This window comes from Protopterus annectens, chromosome 14.part0 (genome assembly GCF_019279795.1).
Source record: "Protopterus annectens isolate FY-2018-M chromosome 14.part0, PAN1.0, whole genome shotgun sequence".
Taxonomy (NCBI): Eukaryota; Metazoa; Chordata; order Ceratodontiformes; family Protopteridae; genus Protopterus; species Protopterus annectens.
Window position 1 is genome coordinate 1,153,178,032 of NC_056748.1, and position 14,310 is coordinate 1,153,192,341.

A 14,310-nucleotide genomic window follows, 5' to 3' on the forward strand; every position below is an offset into this window, starting at 1 on the left:
CTACCCATCACTTCCTCATCCCCTCTGTTCACTTCACCAACATGCCCATTGAAGTCCGCTCCAATCACTAGTCTCTCACCCTTGGGTACACTCACCACCACTTCATCCAACTCACTCCAAAATTTTTCTTTCTCATCCATCGCACACCCAACTTGTGGAGCATATGCACTAACAACATTCATCATTACACCATCAATTTCAAGCTTCATAAATATCACTCTATCAGACACTCTCTTCACCTCCAAAACACTCTTGGCATACTGTTCCATTAGGATAACCCCTACCCCATTTCTTCTGCCATCCACACCATGATAGAACAATTTGAACCCGCCTCCTATACACCTGGCCTTACTTCCCTTTCATCTGGTCTCTTGCACGCACAATATATCAACCTTCCTTCTCTCCATCATATCAGCTAGCTCTCAGAGCTCATCTTATAGTTGAAATAAATTTGCCTTTTCAAGTCATTGAATTCACAAGTGTTCTTTGTGATGGGAAGAAGATTACTGATTTGTTTTCAGTTTTAAAAATGTTGAACACCAGTCAAAGGAGTTAGGATTTACTAATTCTAGAAATCTTTGGAAATACCTTGGATTTGTGGGATAGGTGCCCCAGTTAATTGATGGATAATTGAAATTGCCCATCAAAAACATATTTTTATTTATGTGTTGTTCAGTGAGCACATTCAGAAATATTTCATTGTCTTCTGGGAAGTATAGGTAATCTATAGCAGGCTATGAACTGATTCTTTGTCTTGTTTACAATAATTTGAAATTCAATAAATTTTAACAATAACTGATAATATATTCTTGAAAGCAATATATGTCTGTCCGAGTCATCTGGCAGAGCATTATATTTTGGATGAAGATGTAAACATGTACTGAGTATTTGGTAGATACTATTTCTACAGCATGCGACTCAGTCAAGCAAATAAAGGTTGATGAAAATGCAATGGTGAAGGTATTTCAGTAGGACTCCAACTAGTTTTCTTTATGCTGGCTCATGTGCGAGATGACAAAATGTGAACATTAGCATACAGAATAAGGCTGGTTAACCACAAATAAGAAATGTCTGAAAAGAGACTTTTGTTATTGGAATAGAAATCTATCAATGATATTTCAGAAACATTCCCTGAGTATAATATTTATTTTTTGATGATAATGTGTTACAAAAAGAGACAGGTACTGAATAATTAATTGGCTATTAGCACTGAAAATAGTAGCTTATGGGTGAGCAAGGGAGTGGAGATAAATATGTGTATGTTCAGTATGTCTTCACATGGGACGAACTAAGAGAAGGAGGGCCGATAGGAGTTTGCAAGCATGGAACACTGCATCTGTCATTCAAGGGTTTCACATACGAGCAAAAGCTCTTACCCCATAATGCCAGTTTTTTAAGTAGAGTCCTTCTAATGGACATTCCAACTTAGCAAATGCTTCAAACCCTAAACTGCACCCCATTAAGATGTCTCTTCTCAACATCAGGAGCCTCAGTAACACATTTCCCAATCTTAAGACTGTCCTGCATCTGAAACATGTCCACATGTGTAGTTACAGACAACTGATTTAAATTTAAAGAAGGCACTCCCTATGTACCTGGGTTTTATGCTTATGATGCTTTCAGGCCTGGTGGAAATTGTGGTGAAGTTTCTCTATATGTCAAATACCACATCTTGTTTAGCCTGACACCCACAGTCTCACAAATCAAGCTCCTAAAATTTCAGTTTACCATGGCTGAGACAAGCTACCAGCTCAAAGCATTCTACAAAATCTACTCCTTAACTACAGAAGAGGATCATGTTCGATTCCTGAAAGTTTTAGAAGAAGTTCCTGTAAGCAATAAGTCCATGATCCTAAGTGACTTCAACTAACTTTTAGTTATGTACTCACCATAACTTCAGATGTTTGGGATCCATCTCGCCTACATTCTGAATGATGGGTTCGGAGCCGATCCCTCGGCTCCGACTCGGCACGCTTATGCCAAAGAGCGAAGTCTCTTACTGGCTGAGCTTACCATATCCCAGGATGCACCACTACCAGTCCCCCAGATCTAGTTTGTCCGCATACATGCACACATGCATACCCTGCTTATATAACATCGTCAGATGAAACAAGATAAAAACAGTGGAACTCAAAACCGTTCAATCTCTTCTGATCTGCAAGGCAGGGGAAGGAGGGTGGTATCAGGAATGTGAGATGGATCCCAAACATCTGAAGTTATGGTGAGTACATAACTAAAAGATGTTATGTGATCCTATCTCGCCTACATTCTGAATGATGGGACAGCCCCTAGCACCTGAATCCTGGGTGGCTCACTGGAAAACACTCCTGAGTACCGTGGAACCAAATGAAGCTCGTCCTTAGATGCCACATCCAATTTGTAGTGGGAAATGAAAGTGTGCGGTTGGACCAAGTAGCCGCAGCACAAATTTCCGAAATAGCGAGCTTGGAATGAAAAGCTATAGAAGTAGCCATAGCCCTGGTAGAATGAGCTTTGATAGATGATGCAAGTTGCTTATTCGAAGAAGAATAGGCCTGAGCTATGCAATCTCTGATCCATTTTGAGATTGTAGCTTTTGTGATGGTTTGGCCCAATTTATTATCTGAGAAGGACACAAACAACTGGTCTGACTTAAGTTGCTGAGTCCTGTCTAAATAGAAGCGTAATTGCCTGTGAACATCCAATTTATGGAGAGTGTATTCTGCTTCATTAGAGAATTTTGGAAAGAAAACTGGTAGTTCTAGAGATTGTTGAAGACAGAAACTAGAGCAGACCTTTGGGACAAAGGATGGATTAGGCCTAAGTGATACTCTATCTTTGTGGAAAATCAAATACGGTGGTTTAATAGACAGGGCTTGAAGCTCTGAGACACATCTTCTCGCAGTAACAGCCACTAAGACTGCCGTTTTCCATGACAGATATTTTAATTCGCATGTAGCAGCCGGTTCAAAAGGGGAGATGTTAATGCCAAGCACCAAATCAAGATCCCACGGAGGTGCAGGATGAAAAACTGGTGGTCTTAACAGACTCGCACCTTTAATGAATGTTTTGCATAGTCTGCTGCTCATCAAAGGAGGATCCGTGGATTCATGGAATTTAGAGATAGCAGCTAGTTGAACTTTAATAGTTGAGACAGAAGATCCCTGATTAAATAGGGATGTTAAGAATTTCAAAACCTCTGGGACAGGAGCAGTGATAGGGTCTAAGCCCTTGAGTTGAGCCCAGATAGCAAACCTCTTCCACTTACTGAGGTACAATTTGTTAGTGGTGGGTTTGTGGGCCGAAGTATTTGAATGGGATGGTGTAACCTCCGGCAATTATCCGAAGCACCCATCTGTCCTGAGTGATTGACTCCCAGGCTTTTAGGTGCTTGGCAACGACACCCGACTGGCTCGAGCAGCACAGCCGGGCAATCCCTCATGTCGTGTGGGAGGCTGAAGAGCCACGAAAGGACTCATGGGTCTCCAGAATTGCGGGCCTCTGCCGCCTCTGGGACGGCGTCTCCCTGAAAAATTTCCCGCCCTCTGCCTCTGGACGGGAATCTTCCTGCTGTTGGGAGAAAAACTTGCAGATTTTCGAACCACATTTTCCCCTCCTTTGGCCTTGGGGTAAGGCCGAAAGGGAGTGGAATAACGGGCCCCACGGCAGATAACGTTTTTCCCTCTTGCTCACAGCGGTAAGGGTGTCTTTCACCTTGGGTCCAAACAATGAGGACCCATCAAAGGAGCCGGCGAAGGAAGACTTGAAGGCCTCCGAACTGACACAAGCGGAGCCAGGCTTGTCACGAGAGCCACACCTGTGCCTGCCGCTCTACCCGCCTTCGCCGCATAGGAAATGAGCCTCATGGACGAAGTTAGCAATTGACGTAAGGATAGCCAACTGAGAGCTAACGGACTGGGCTAGCTGCTCAGGTAGGTTACCCGAGAGGGAGTCTGACAACTCCTTGACCAGATCTCTCTGAAGCCTGGTAAAATGTGCCAAATAATTCAGAGACCTTAAGGTAAAGGCTGCTGAAGTCAGGGTGCGCTCGTGCATCTATCCATACTCCTAGACTCCTTATTAGGAGGATGGATGGACGTTGAAGCCTCTGCCACGTCCTGTTGTGTAGCAGATGCCACCACCATGGCATCTACAGCCACGCCTTTAGTAAGGAACTCCTTCTCGGGGAGCAGATAAGAATTTGTTTGGACGAGAAGGGACTGGTTCCACGGTATCCGGTGTTCCCACGCCTTCGACAAACTAAATCCAGAAGCTCGTCGAAGGCGGAGACACCCAGGAGGCGGAGGGCTGGGCCCCAAAGGCCTTGAGGAGCACTGATTCGTCCGCAGAGGGGGTTTGGACATCCAGCCTCGTTGTTTGAGGATCTCTAAGATGTCTGCAAAGAGACATCATCCGAGGACGACTTAGGGACCCTCCGCATCATCCATATCAGTGTCCGATGTAATAGACTCGGGGAGTCCACGTGCTTCCTCTTGCACGATCTCTTCCTTGGGGTTCCTCTGAAGACAGTTCGAAGAACCCTCAGGAGGAGGGGAACCCCACTGGGGGTAACCTCAGGCCTCGGGCTCCGCTGGCTACGGACAGGGAACTGCCAAAGACCCAGTCTCCACTCCTAGGGAAGGTGCCGGTAAAGCCGGGAGATGGCAAGAGGACTTGGCCAAGGCACTCCTCATGGCTCGGAAGCCGGACCCCAGAATCCTGGGAGTGTCCGGTTCTCTGAGCCGTGATAGTCGACGGAAGACCCGCAGCGAAGCACCGAGGGGAGGCTCGAACAAAGCATAGGTCCCAAACATCACCCCGGTCCAGCCGAAGACGTCAGCGTACCAAACTCGGACCCGAAGGCCGGTTGGAGTAAGGGTCGGAGCCGACCCTGAGATCTCCATCGGCTCCAACAGCACCTGCTCCACGGAGCGAAGCAGTCGGAGGAGGAATGGCAATGGGGTGGGCCAAGGTCATCGGCCCGAAGCCAACTGGGTCGGAACCGAAACAAATTTTGGAAGACTGGGGACTGGAACAGTCTTTGGAGCACCCTGTCTATATCAGAATCTGACATCCTCAAGACCGAGAGGAAACAGAACGGGTCCGAGACGGCTCTCCAACGGCCCCAAAGGGCTAGGGGACCGGCTCGAGGCGACTCGATGAGTATCGGCGCCGAGGAATACACACACCAGATTCCATCGGTGCCGATGTGGACTTCGGGCCGAGGAGGAAGTGTCTGAGCGGGCAACCTTTGTCGGCTCCGAGCAGTGGAGCCGAAGATGACCCGCCTCGATGCCCCAGCTATCGGCTCAAGCCAGAGGAGTCGATACTGGTGGCATCGAGGCAGACTGTTCGACCTCGGCTCCAAGTCCTTGGAGCCGAAGGAGAGGCCTGCCTTTGTTTCTTAGCGATCGGATCCGACGGACTGGTCGGAGCCGACTTTTCTTTTGGCTGGAGAAGGAGAGGATGCCAAAGCTTCTTCGAAAGAAGGTTTAATTAATCCCTTAAGAATTAATTTATTTTTCCTCTCCTGGAGGACCCTTGAGGAAAAAGCGTGACATACACTACATGATTCCTGTAAATGCTTTGCCCCTAAGCAATACACACATAGCGAGTGATCGTCCGTGATGGACATTTTGAAGCTACATTTTACACATTTCTTGAAGCCCGAAGGCCTAGGATTCTGAGACATTATAGAAATTTTCAGAAAAGTAACTGTAAAGAACACTGGTGATAGACCTATAATAGGCTTACAGTTTACACTCGCAATACTCTGAGTTAGTTAAACACAGGTACAAACTCTGTAAATGTAAAAATTTCTCTCAGTAGTTCCTCTTTAAGGAAGAGAAATATAAGTGAAACAGAACCGAAGTCACCTAAAATAAAAAGACCGGGAAAGGCCTTTCCAGACAAGAGGTACTCCTAGTCCACACTCACAACACAAAAATTCACCAAGTGAATTTTGTCAAACACACTCAAAACACAAGAATAGCTGTTAAAACAGCTTTTTGTAGAGAATGAAGAAAATCCTGACAGAAAAACTAGTGAAATAATCACTACTTAACTCAGCCAGCTCGAGACCACGTCTTCACTTGTTAGCGGCAAACGAGATCTGGGGGACTGGTAGTGGTGCATCCTGGGATATGGTAAGCTCAGCCAGTAAGAGACTTCGCTCTTTGGCATAAGCGTGCCGAGTCGGAGCCGAGGGATCGGCTCCGAACCCATCATTCAGAATGTAGGCGAGATAGGATCACATAACATCCAGCCATTAGCTGGAGCACATATACCTCTAACACTGGGTATGCCCAGAGATTTCTGGATTTGAAAAAAATAGGAATTCCCTGGACCAAATAGTTAGTGAACATACCAGAAGCCAAAATATTCTGGATCTGGCCATCGCTAATATTGCCTCTGCCTATTTCACTCCCCTAGTCTCTTCTTCTTCACTTGGACCATGAACGCATGACATTTACTCTCAAATTTATATCCCCCATTGGGGAACAGGAAATTCATCCCTAGTTTGGCATCTGTGTCTGTAATGGACACAGGCAGGTAAATGGTTTATCTCCCTGGCCCCTGCTTGTAAATGTTTCCTCTCCCAAGTCCCTGTTTACATTTATCAAGGCTATCAGAACTTGTCAGAGATTTTGGGTGCACGGCTAGGCTTAAAAAGGCCCTTGTAGTTGTTAGTCTAGTACATACCTATGAACCAATGTCTCCATATTTAAGGACTTCAAAAGGGTGAACCATATACATTTATGTGGTAAACTCTAAATTCACCTATGGCATCACTATTGTGGACAATGTCACAGTTGCCAAATTCATTAAACAGTTTTATGCCCACTTAGACAAAATGCATAGATTTAGCAGTTACATCTAGAGCCGAATGCAATGGGAAATTTAAAAACATCCCCCACCCCATGGTAACACAAATTGAACTTTATAAAAAGACGAAAAAAATCTTTTAAATAGGACAGTAAAATGAGAGCCCCTCTGAAACAGGATACTATAAAGAATATTACAAAGATAATGAAAAGTGCTGTAAGGACAAATAATGCCACCTATAAATGGAGATTAGCTTCTGAAACAAAATAGCTACAATTCTTTCTTTACCTATGTTAGAAAAGTAAGGAATAACAGTCAACATTGCTTTGAACTTCTCCATAATGGGAACTCCCCCCCCCCCCGCACTCTGACCAAAATTAATTACAAATATAGTAGCAAAGAAGGTGTATGCAAACTTCACCTACAAAACACCTATTCCAACATCATGCATCCCAGATTCCCTTACCACACACACCCATCATTACCGAAGAACATTTTCTTAAGGTGTTACCTAAATCCAGTGGCGGCTGGTGACTTCAAATCAAAAGGGGGCTGCAGGAGACAGCTGAATGGGTGGGGTCAAGGGGAAGGGGTGTGGCCAACTAGAAAGGGGAGGAGCTATGCTCAAAACCACAAAAACTTACTTTAATTAAATACGCTGCCCTGGGTGCCAAACCATCATTATGAGAGTCCAATAAAGACAAAAATAAGTGTAGAAGAATAAAAATATTCAATGCATTGGCTGCATGACAGCTTACTTAATATCTAGATGGAAACAAAAGGTTGTGAGGCATGAAAAAATAAATTACTTTTTAAATACATTACTGGAATGCCAGTCAAAATCAAGTATAAGAAAAACAAGAAGCACTCAACTCAAACCACTTCTCCTTGCACTGCAGTTCTAATTATAATTTACATTCAGCTTTATTAAAGTACCGAGTAACATGCTGAAAGTAGAAATCTCTGTGATGCCCCCACTTGTAAAAATGTTTCTTATCCAAAAAAGACCTGCTGCCTGACAACTATCTACTTGTTTCATGGGGAAAACATGATCAAAATAAAAACTGAAAAGCAAACAAGAAACAAGCTCAAGATACACTGCTTAAAGGATTACTGTACAGGTTATGGGCCACACATGATTGGCATTCTGTTTAGGTTATGGGTAAAGTCTGTAGAGATGACTGGAAGTCTCCAACAAGTGTAATGAGCTTTTTAAAATAATGGAATCCTGTCCTTTAATACCCAAGGCTTATACATTATCTAGTCAAGTATTCTCTGCATGGCAACAACAGAAAGGCTTTCAATGTTGGCAATTCTTTAACAGTATGCTTATTAAAGCTTACTTGCATCTTACGACCTCAGACAAGCTTACCTTATGGTCATTAAAGCATTGCTACTTAAACACAGAGCAACAGGCACTTTCTGAGTAATAAGCATAAATCTGAGTAATAAGCATAAATCAACAGTACAAATATGACAGAAACCAGACCGTTCTGCAAAATCAAGGACAGATGAAAAGCCACTGCAGTACTTGTGTCTACCTTGGATGGGGGGACACACTGCACATTTACACTGCATAACTTCTCCTTGCCTTGCTTGGACACATCCAGAGTCACTACATCCGGGAGTGGGGTGCAACAAGTATGTCACAATTTGAAATGTCTCTGGCTGACTGTGATGGCCCTGACACATTTGTCATACCTCTCAACCTCAGAGCAAGAAATCTGGACAAAGCCATACACAGAAGTGGGACAAAGGCCCAAAAATAAGGACAATTTTAAATATTGCTCTAATAAACTTAGAAAGATAATAGAATAGGTCTTGCATTAGTATGAATTTTCTGAAGGGTATAAAATCTGAAACTCAAATGTCTGTCATTATTTTCTAACTTCAGTCTTTAGTGATTTGTCACTAATTTGCCAAAAAAACAATTTTATGAAAAATGGACCAAAAATGTGATGCAAAAATATATAATAGCCACACAATACAGCTGGGAACCTGTCAAAGAAGGGACACTTTAATATTAGTACTGCTAACTTGAGCAGCTGACAAAATAAAAGAATCTACATGCATTTCAAGTAATCTATAACTTTGATTATTACAGTTATTTCTTAATTGTAAACCCTCCATGTTTTCTTCCAAAATTGCTATTTTATGGAGGGATTATTAGGGGAAGAGCAACATTTTGAGCCAAAATCGGGGACAGTTGAGAGGTTGGCTATGCCTAATTCTATAAAGTAATTTATTTGCATGTACCTCTCAACCTGTTAATGCAATAAATCTGAACAAGGCCAAATATATTGGGGGATCATATAAACAGTACTAAAAATTGCTCTTGTATAAATTGAGACAGTTGATAGAATAACAGTTCTTACTTTAGCATGCATTTTTGTGAGGGTTATGAAGTCTGAAACTCAGTGCATCATTATTTAGTGACTTGATTCCTAAATGATTTGCCAGAAAACTACAAATTTTATGAAGAACAAACCAAAAATAAGAAGCAAAAATCTATTCATTCTTTGAAAATCTGGACAGTTGGGAGGTATAGTTCAGCTGGGCCTGTCTGAGTTTGCTGCCCTTCCCCCCTGACAAAATCATGGTTGAATGGAGCATCTGCAGCCATTTCAATGAACCATTACTTGGCTATTTCACTCCATTTACCATAAACACTAATGTGCATACTGCTTTACTTCTATGATGAGTTAGACTTCATTTGAAAGTTTTATTTTGTATTTTACAGCACAAACACAAAGTCATCTGCTAAACAAAGCAATGCAGTTTCACAATGAAAACTTAGCATTAAAACTTCTCTGCCCTTGAAACTCACATTCATTGAAACAGCATTGAAACCCACATTCAAAAAAAATACATTTTGCCAGTGGCAGATAAAGATTAATTTTGGGCTGTTTTCAAATCATAGGCCCCTTGCATATGAAACATACATGTGCTCTTTGATACACCTTCCTCATTGTACTAAATTATATTCCTTGTACAATACAGCACAGTTGTTAGAGGGCATTTTAAATTTGTTTTGAACATTTTTCCAGTAAGCAATGAAACAAAACGCATGCACCCATAATGGCAAAACTGCCCAGTTCAGAACATTTATCATAAAAGTCTGCTCACACTTCCACAGTCCACCATTATTAGTAAATATGCACAATTCTACAGTCAACCATTATCAGTAAATATGCACAATTCCACAGTCCACCATTATCAGTAAATATGCACAATTCTACAGTCCATTATCAGTAAATATGCACAATTCTACAGTCCGTTATCAGTAAATATGCACAATCTCTGAAGAAGTAAAAGTCATCTAAATAATTCCACATTAAAGAAATCTGTAACTAATGAAGAGGTTGCTGCTAACAAACACCTTTATATTTCATGGTTTCATCGAAAAATAAAGTGTCTGTTGCCCCTCAGAAATAAATTGCCTATATTACATTAAAACAATAAGCTAGTAATATTGCAAGAGGAAATGGATAGCAAACTGATAACAGACTCATAGTTAGTATCTTCACCAAGGAGAACATTCTCAGTACGGCAGCATCCACCCCTTGTGGGAGTAGAACCCACAGCCTTCTGCATCAAAAGCAAGTACACAACCTGTTGTGCTATTAACAAGGCAAACTAACTTCACTTAAGCAACACTAAACTTCTGTTCCCCTGCAGCTCTCAGCTCCTTGTAAAATCTACTCAATACTCAACTGCATCTCAACTTCGCAGCACAAGAAAACTGGAAAAAGCCAAAATGTATGGGGGGGGGGGTCAAAAGCCCAAAAACCAGGGACACATTAAACATTGCTTGTATAATCTTGGAAAGTTGCTAGAATAAAATGCTGTGTTACCACCATACATTTTACTGCCAAGGTCCCTGTGCAAAACAGTCAGAGCAACATACCACTACGCCAAATCAGCTGCTTTGTAAAAGAGAAGACTGAAACATAAATGGCTATCATTTAGTGAATTCAGTTCTCACCACAGCTGTCAACCTCTTAGTACAAAACACCTGGACAAACCCAGTAATGAGGGAATACAGCCCTCAAACATATTCAGTGAATTCAGTTCTTGCCATAGCTGTCAACCTTAGCACAAAAAACCTGGACAAAGCCAATAATGGGGGAATACAGTCTCAAAAATAAGGACACATTTCAAATATTCATCTTATAAACTTAAAAAATTGCTAGAATAAAAGGTTGTGTTACTATGTATTTTCTGAAGAACATGAAGTCTGAAATTCAAATGCCTGTCAATTTTACTGCTGACAGAACAAAAACAATTTTCAGCAAAGACCCAGGGAGAAATACTGCAGACACATCTTTGTAAAATGACAGGGCACCAGAGCAAATCCACACAAACACAGGGAGGAGATGCAGACTCCACACAGAAGGCACCCCAGCCAAGAATCAAACCAGAAAACCTATAGCTGTGAGGCAACAATACTACCACTGCCCTATCAAATATACAAGGAATTAAACCTTCAGAAACCTGAAGTCTGAAAATCAAATGCCTGTCAATTTTATTTAACATTTGTTAATCAGGATAGTCTGACTTGGAACAAAAAAAAATGTTCAGCAGAAGCCCAGGAAGAAATAATGCAGACATGTCTTTGTAACATGGGAGGACACAAAAGCAAACCCACACAAACACAGGGAGAAGATACAGACCCCACAAAGAAGGCAACCCAGCCAAGAATCAAACCTGAGAACCTGCAGCGGTGAGGCAACAATGCTACCACTGCACTATCAAATATCAAGCATTGCAGCATTTACAAACCACAGATATTATGAGGAACAGGTCAGATCAAATATGAGGCAAAAATCTGCAATTTTTTTTTTTTTATAAATGGTGGTGGGTAGGGAATTCAGGTCTTTAACACCTGCATACAAGGTACAGGGTTCAAGCCTGAGGTATTCCCTACCACACACACACCTGTAGTAGCAAACCACAAAAACTAAATATACTGCCCTGGGTGCCAAACCGTCATTATGAGAGTCCAATCAAGACAAAATGAAGTGTAGAAGAATAAAAATATTTCAATGCATTGGCTGCATGACAGCGTAATATCTAGATGGAAACAAAAAAGGTTGTGAGGCAAGAAAAAATAAATTACTTTTTTTTAAATACATTAATGGAATGCCAGTCAAAATCAAGTATAAGAAAAACAAGTAGCACTCAACTCAAACCACTTCTTGCACTGCAGTTCTAATTATAATTTATATTCAGCTTTATTAAAGTAACATGCTGAAAGTAGAAATCTCTGATGCCCCCACTTGTAAAAATGTTCCTTATCCCAAAAAAGACCTGCTGCCTGACATCTATTTGTTTCATGGGGAAAACATGATCAGAGTAAAAAATGAAAAGCAAACAAGAAATAAGCTCAAGATACATTGCTTAAAAGGATTACTGTACAGGTTATGGACCACGCGATTGGCATTCGGTTTACGGGTAAAGCCTGCAGAGATGACTGGAAGTCTCCAAGTGTAATGAGACTCTTAAAATAATGTAATTCTGTCCTTTATTACAAATACTGGCATATGCATTTCAATACCCAAGGCTTATACATTATCTAGTTAAGTATTCTCTACATGGCAACAGAAAGGCTTTCAATGTTGGCAATTCTTTAACAGTATGCTTATTAAAGCTTACTGGCATCTTGCAATCTCAGCCAAGCTTACCTGATGGTCATTAAAGTATTGCTACTTAAACACAGAGCAACAGGCACTTTGAGTAATAAGCATAAATCAACAGTACAAAAAATATGACAGAAACCAGACCATTCTGTAAAAATCAAGGACAGATGAAAAGCCACTCTAGTACTTGTGTCTACCTTGGATGGGTGGGATTCTCTGCACATTTACATGAGCTACAATACTTACTTTAATTCTGCACCTTCCACTCTGTTCTTCTTCTCTAACTTCTTTTCTTTCTTCTTCTTTCTTCTTCTGTTCTTCTTCCTTTAGGCTAGGCTAGCACAGGCTGCACAGCACAGCTGACAAAATTCACCCAAATAAAAAAAAAAATTAAAATCCAATGCCAATTGCCAAATAATAAAATCGGACACCACAAGTCAAGCCCACAACTCAACTGAGTGATTCTCGCTCTTTTCCCAGCACATAAAGCCCGGGAAGAGGCGACAACCAATCAGCAGCCTTTAGCCCAGCAAGCACGTCATGACATGCCTGCGGACGTTGCAGTCCGAGCCCCTTCCAATTCTATGCGGTTTGGAACCGCATAGACTTCTGGGCATCACAATGATGCCTTCATTACACCACCGGGCTGCAATCAAAACAAAAAAAAAAATCTGTTTAAAACCGCTGCAGCCCGAGGCGGTTAAGTGCGCATGCGCGTACTTCTGAGTCGCGGACTCAAATTTTTACATTAAACAGCTGCAAAGGTATTTTTTTTTTTTTTTACATTTCTTCTTCTTTTTAGCTGAGGGGGCTGCAGTCCGATTCCACGAGCCGCCCCTGCCTAAATCAGAAACACATCCTCTGTGGGTCCTCACAACATACCTAGGTGCTTATTAAATGGCATCAAACAGGCCCTCAATGAACCTCTCCTTAAATGATTGAACCTAAGCAAAGCCACAGTATGTGTACCTGAATCCTGGTGCACTGCTGTGCTGATGCCCCTAGCAATGACCCCGGAAATTACAGACCAGTTAGTCTTTTCAGTCTGATTGGTCAAGCCACGGAGCATATCATAACCAGTCTCACTGATTATGATGTTAAAAATATCATTAAGCCTGAGCCCCAACCATTTGGCTTCATCAAAGGACGGTCATACCTGTTATACCTTATTTCTTTGAGACAGTTACAGAAACTGTTAACAGTGGTCATGCTGTTCATACAGCTTAATTTGTTCTGGTCAAAGTATCTGATACTGTACCTCATGATGGAATTGTTAAGAAACTATCATCCTTAAACATAGATCCTTACATGGCAAGATGGACAGCTAACTGGCTGAAAAGCAGAACCCACATATTTTGTATGGCAGACCAGTGGAGTCCTGCATGGCTCTGTACTCAGTCTTCTCCTATTTAGCATCTGATCTCAAAACTGATGACCAGGTTGACTGCAAACTGGCTGTAATTGGTAAAACTGCTACAAATACCTGCACCCCTAAGAAAGAGCTGACCTTAGTACCTGGTGTATGGAAAATAGGCTTATGTTTAACACTAAAAATGTGTAGCATTGTTTCTTGTGGAAACAGAAGTAAGCCACAACATACAGTATAGATAATGTACCTTCACAAAACAAAAGCAGTGAAGGACCTGGGCACTCGGGTTAATAGTTTCCTCTTCTTTTATCGTCATATGGTAATTGTTGTCAGGAAATCTTTCTACTTAACGCAACTAGTAACCAATGGTATTTCCTCTCTATACAAAGATATTATTTTCCTCATATATTCAGTACTGATCATACCCATTATGGAGTTCATCATTCCGTTTGGTATGTTTCTCACATGACACCTGAACAAACTCAGACAGCCCCAGAG